This window comes from Littorina saxatilis, linkage group LG11 (assembly GCF_037325665.1).
Source record: "Littorina saxatilis isolate snail1 linkage group LG11, US_GU_Lsax_2.0, whole genome shotgun sequence".
In the NCBI taxonomy this organism is placed as follows: Eukaryota; Metazoa; Mollusca; class Gastropoda; order Littorinimorpha; family Littorinidae; genus Littorina; species Littorina saxatilis.
In genome coordinates this window covers 5,366,868-5,373,436 of record NC_090255.1, presented here as the reverse complement: position 1 = coordinate 5,373,436, position 6,569 = coordinate 5,366,868, and the positions used below count along the sequence as shown (strand labels likewise).

The window sequence follows — 6,569 nt, the reverse complement described above, 5'->3', positions numbered from 1 at the left end:
TGCATTCTCCTAAATCTGTTATTCTAACCAGTTTGTTTAAGAATATAATTGTTCGTTTTTTGTTGATAAGCTTACAAGATTTTTTCTTTTTTAAGTAAGTGGTTTCACACGTACAACATGAGACCCACATGCACTAGACAATGGAAGTTGAGGTCCTCGTTCAATACCACAAATGCCAGTATTATACTTCAGACTCCTTTTGGAGGAATGTGTGGGGTTTGGGTGTTGAACTTGAAGTGGCAGATTGTTTGCACAGGTATGAATGTTCGTACGTTCGTACGTGCACGCATGTATGCAGGCATTTGTTTGTCAAGCAGGAACATGCAACATTTTGTTGACCGTATGTCAGTGCGTGTGTAATAAAACCAACGACAAACAATACAAAAAGCTCCAGCTCTGCTTCTTCACCAGTCACAGACGCATTGCGTTGTTCAGCTTTCCAGAAATATATTAACTCAGTCAGAACCGGCTTCATGAATATTTTATTTCAGGAAAAAGTCAATCGAATCTACACAAAAAAAGGTTATTGCGTTGTTCTGTCTTTGAGACTGTACCACGTAATATTGAGCTTCTAGAAGAAACATGTCTGTGGCATAGTTTGACCCAACAGATAGAGAAGTCAACAGAGGTATTCTGCCGTCAGCAGCTTTATTGCTGTTTTGAATTTGATCTTGCATAATTTTATTACATAATTTTGCAACACACAAAGAAATCGTAATTGAATATTTTACGCAAAATTGAATAATTCGCAAACATGTTTGTATGAACAAATATTATTTTAAGAAAATATGAGTGTGAGGATGGACGTATTTTGAGTGAAGTAGCAGAAATTCTTTTTAAGTTCTTTAGCTACATGCACACGTTCTGTTAATTACGTTCTTAGCAGGGAGATCCAGATTAATAATACTGCTGTGACAGGTTGTGGTTTCCATACACACTTTGAATACAGGAAAACAAAAACAAAAACACAGTTAAAAAAAAATGTGCACATAGGATTAAATCATTAAAGTGTACAGAATAAAAGCAACATATGTACAAAAACAAATCTCGTGGTTCTCTTGTCAAACCCACTGTAGTAAGCACAGAATAGGAGAGAAGATTTTGGAGAAGGTGGCTTTACCTACTGAAGTAAATGATCAAGAGGATTCTAAGCATCCAGTGCTAAAGCTCTCAAATCACAAGACATACACACTTGTTGTGGCTATCCGAACTGTTGATTTAAAAAAAACCATACCTACAAATTGAAAACATCTATTACAAAATTATATATATTGTATGGATCTGTCTTTGTAAAATATACTGTACAGAAAATTTTAAATAATCTGCACAAATCTCGTGGTTCTCTTGTCAAGTAGTAGGCACAGAAAAAAAACCAAAAAACCCTGTGTTTTGTCTTGTAAATTATACTTTACTAAATGTGTACAGTATTCTAAGAAAAAAAAATTCTTCCTTTTTATCATATCAATTGCCTCCCTTGAATTTTATTTGTAAAATAATTCTGAGAAAAAAGCTTTCTACTTAAAAGCAGTGCAATCAAGAAAATGGGTACAACCTGTGTGTATACCTTTATTCCTTATTCTTTTTATTTAATTGAGGATGTCACAACGCAGTTTTACTGATTTAAAAAAAAATTCGCTTCAAATTATCTCCCTTGAACAAACACTTCTTTTTACAATTAAATTTTGTTTACACGAAGAGGTAGTTTTAAGGGTATATATACAAAAAAACAATATTGCAACCTTAGATGTATTTACATTTGGACTAATTCCATTAAAAAAAAATTCAAACTATAAATGATAAATCAAAATAAAACAGATTTTGGGGCTGTACACAAGCTAATAGGATTAAACACGAAAGTCGTACCCAAGAATCGTCAAATACTTTTGCTAACAGCTATACTTAAACATAAGAAAATATGATCTGCATCTCTTGTTATGAAGATGATGGCACTGGTCCACCGAAGTGCATGCCATATATGCTTTACTGTGCGCTCTCCCTCTCAATGGTCTTTCTCTGGCTGACTCGATTCTGAGGAGATAAAAGAAAACACATTCAGTACAAGCTGTAAAAAATAACAACAAAACTAGTATTACTTAAAGTAGCTGCTGGTTTCTGAGTATTTGATTGAAGGCCCAATCCGACTTGTAAGAAGTTTGCCCGACTGTCGCAGATTTGGTCAGGTATGGAGTAAAATCATGCCTCAATTTGGTAACATACAAACTGCAATATTCTAAGGCTGTGAGTGTGAGAATACATCGGTGCCACTTTTTAAAAACTTTCTTTTTGTGTGTGCGCATGTTTTAGTGCCAAAAATGAAGAGGCCGAGTGCTCTCTCTGCAAAACTTGTGTGAAGCTTCAGAGCTCTATCAATGGTTTGAAAGAAAGAACATACTTTTCCATTTTTGACGTTCTTGTTCCCTTCCCTGTGAAATTTACTGTCCGTAGGTTACCGGATTTTGTTAATGTCCGTGAAAACCTCAACTATTCATTGCTGAGTGCCTAGTGATAGCTATCCCCCCCAACGACCTAGCACTGCTGAATCCTGATTCTTCCCATTGTTTGATTCTGTAATGAAATTGTGTAGTTGGTAGTTATGTGAGCTTCTTCTTGGAGGGGTGGGGGTGGGGGGGGGGGGGGGGTGCTGGTTGGTTGGGTTTTTGGGGGTTATTAAACCATCAGATTAAAAAGTAAGACTTCATTGTAATGTGCAGATATTTGTTCAGGTGCCCACCATTTTCTATGTGAAAACATGTTGCTAACTAACATGAACCCAACCATAAAACGTGATGTAGGTGAGTAGCCCATCTAGAAAAAAGAACCTGTTCTAATTCGGAATTAGAACAGGTTCGTTTTTCTAGATGGGCTACTCACCTACATCACGTTTCATGGTTGGGTTCATGTTAGTTAGCAACATGTTTTCAAATTCTCATCAGGTAATCACGGCTGACACTAAACACAGAACAGGTGGGAGAGACATAATTCAATTTACTCACCTTCCTTGCATTGTGAGACTGGCCATATGAATCTGCTGAAGTAGTTCCTGCACATATTTAATCAAATATTCATCTTAATAACGTGTTAATATCGCTTGTTCTAGCAAATCAGACTTGACAGTTTTCTGATGGCTTGCACAATTTAAGAGCTTGCCTGTCCCCAATCATTACAATAAGAAACAACATCTAGTATGCAAGTATTTTCAGGGTATGAAGGTTTTAATATAATGTCGGTTCTTCTGGGGGCATGGAGAAACACCTTACACAAAGTAGAACATACACAACAAATTTCAAACAATTGAGGTCACACCATAGTTTTACTCACAAACAAACAACAGCAATACAATAAAAGTCTGCAAACGCCTACATGTTGTCTACACTAGGTATAAAGAAACAAAGAAGCACATGAAGACGGGCTTTGTCAAGTAGACCATTATAGCGAATGAGCAACAGCTGATGATCCAGACCACCAAATTGACATGATTTCCCCTTATTCAGTTTGTGATTGTAGTCATATTGACGATGCATGACTTCAATTTTTCAAAGTAAGTCTCTTGGTGCGTTTACGGATACATTCATTGTCACAATTACGACATGCTAATGTCTAACCTGGGTAAACTTCAATTCATGACTTTTTTCAAACTGGCATAGAAATTATGAGCATACCAGAATTATTTTCCTGTTAGACTGTCTTCTTCTTTTTCTTCTTCTGCGTTTGATATTCAATTCATGGCTGTCATATCGTCAGGTCAGTGGCTGCCATGAAGTCTGCAAATTAGATGATATTGTAAAGAAAGTACATGTAAGTAACATCTCATGATATTCTAACTTCAATTACATCACCTGTCTCACAGTCTGCCTCTTTAAAAATTAATGAATAATTTCAGTAACATAATTTTTGGGTAAAAAATAAAAAGGTATGAGAAATAATCCTCACTTTTTTTGTAATAACCCTCACCACCAATTGTTTTATTTCATTTCCATTTTAACAGATTTAGCACCTCTCCGAAAGCCAGAAATACACTTTAAATCCCACGCCCCCCCCCCCCCCCCCCCCTCGGCCCCCCTACATAAACTAATTAAATAACTAATTAAGGAAAAAAATTCTTACATCATAAAAAGTCAGAACCACCAAAACCACCCCCCCCCCCCCCCCCACCCATCCAATAAAACCTGAATACAAAATCACTTCAAAATAAAAAATGAAAACATTTAATTCCACTTACAAAATATAAAAGTTGTTATGCTTTATTTTCATTATCTGTTTACAAACACATAAATTGCTGTGCAAATCTTTTTAAAAACATCAATGCCTGAGACACCAGTAACCTGTTTATATTGTTGACCTTGTAGCTTTTCAGTTTAAGAGGCTGTTCTGGAATCTGCACTAAAGTCAAACATAACCATGAATACCGTGGGAAAAATATTACATCACCAAGACCGAAAAAATAACACCAACCGACACTCCTCACCCTTATTTTACCCACTATGCCAACCCAAAGACTGGAAAATAATAATCAAATACAGAATGAACAAAAATGCTTGATTTCATTTCTTCAATGATAAGTTGAAAATCTTCATTCTTCATAATAATGTTATTGGCATAATGTGTAATTGCCACAATTTACAGAGTTTAATTAAAAAAAATGATGCGATAAAAATCAAAGTGAAAACATTTGTTTTTATACTGATACCTTATTTACCTTGTGGCTTGTGTGCCTCAGGTTTAGGAGCGGCTCAAACGTCCTCTGCTCCTCAGTCTGCAAGAAATTAAGCGATGGCCTGAAGCAGAATAGAAAAAGATCCTTTGTCAGCACCCTGTGTATGTGTGTGGGTGGGTGTGTTAGATAAATAGGCGGGGGGGGGGGGGGGGTGCAATAGCTATCACGCCTAATGCAGTCTGCAAAACAAGTGCAACACTTCTACAGAGCTTTTATGATACAAAGCTTCAAATAAGAAACACATTACAATCAAATGAAAGCTGAGCCTGTCATTGCAAAATAAGGAATATACAACAATCCAGTGGCATGTAAAATATTGTTCCTTCAGAAAGATGGCTCTGACAGCAGAAACAATTTAACTTGAAGTTTGAGTCCAAAATTATTTCTCTACATTAGTGAACGTACTTGCAGTAATACCCCTCACACATGAACTATTCACAGACTGAATAACAGTGTGTTCCCAATGTTGCTTCCGTGTATCGGTTAGATCCATCTCGGTTAGATCCATCTGCAGAGTACGGATTGTCATCCGTTTAATATTAAAAAGGAAAAACAATCAGAACTTGTCATCAGTGATCAACCTACCTTGCAAGAGTGGGGTGAAACACTCACTTCCTGCCAACATGTCTGCAAAAAAAGAGGAAACAATACCAATGGAAGCTTAAAATGGTTCTTTTGTTCAATATGTGTACACGTGCTTCATTTCTGGGGTGAAAGTGTAAAATATATTGATGGATTGATAGAACAATATTGCCTCAAGTTCACCGCACCAAAAAATACTTATCAATCAACATTGTCATCACTCGATCAGCTATTCCATCTCTTTCATAAGTGTGTGTGTGATGGTGTGAGCGTGTGTGTGTTTGTGTACGTGTGTGTGTGTTTGTGAACAAGCGTTGAAAAACGTATGTTTACCTTGCTCTAGATCTACCGACTTTCGTAGGCGGAGACTTCTCTGCCGTGACAGCGGCTTCGTTTCCCTGGCAGAATTCAACATCTTGTACAGATCTGCCGGTCATTTTCATTTCCTCCGCTTCTAGAGTCACTTGATCCACAGGTTTAACGAACATTGAATGTTCTTTTAGTTCTTGTGACGGAAGTAAAATCAAGGAATTAAGTGGGCATTCCTGAGCCCTCTGCTGGCTTCATGTCCACAAAGTAAATCGCACAAACTTGCAGGGTTTGGGGGGTAGTTTATTACTTTGAAGAAGAACAGCTAGTCGTCGCTGCCCGTTCAGCATTCTTCGCGCGACTTTTGTTTTGCAGAGGAAGGCATATGCAGTTTTTTTTCCTGATGAATGTTGCCAGGGTGCACAAACTGAGAAAGCATTCCCGATTTTCCACAATTTTCTACTTCTTTAAGCTTTACAGTCTTTTGCACAACATGATTTATAACTGCCGGTGTACGTCTAATTCATGATGCCAACCAGCTGGGTCAAAAGTTACGTTCGAGAAAATACTCGTTGAACTAAGTTCCAAACGAATGTCAAGGCCAGTTCTTGACTGGTTTTGAACTGAAGTTGGGCTCCAAATGAAAATAAACACTTCCTCCAGCTGCGCGACCCATTGATAACAACAGTTGGAACTGGTAGGAAGATGAACAGGTCTTGCGAACTGGCTACACACTGTTACGGTTCAAGTTTAAGTTCAAAGTAAACACTCAACTGAGGTTGCAGGTAATGGCGGACTTGACTTCCTTCATAACCAAATATCACTCTTCTGACAAAAAAACGCAAATGCTATGTTAAACCGGAAAATACGTAAACCGGAAAAGGAAGCGCATCAAAACCAAAATGGCAGCCCCCATGAAATTCGAAAGGTCACGGAAACAAGTCGTGAATAAGAGAGAGAGAAA

At 37.4% G+C, this 6,569-nt stretch overlaps 1 long non-coding RNA gene across 2 annotated transcripts; it reads right to left on the bottom strand.

Moving 5' to 3' along the window:
• Nucleotides 1-465: 465 nt before the first annotated feature.
• LOC138979596 (uncharacterized) lies at nt 466-6,569 on the bottom strand. 2 transcript variants are annotated; one of them, XR_011460059.1, is made up of 6 exons: nt 5,630-6,569; nt 5,300-5,341; nt 4,688-4,775; nt 3,660-3,761; nt 2,994-3,040; nt 466-2,028 (listed from the first exon to the last, which is right to left on the bottom strand). It is a non-coding gene; the product is annotated as an uncharacterized lncRNA (long non-coding RNA). The 2 variants fall into 2 exon arrangements; XR_011460058.1 differs by having other exon boundaries at nt 4,697-4,775; nt 5,630-6,567.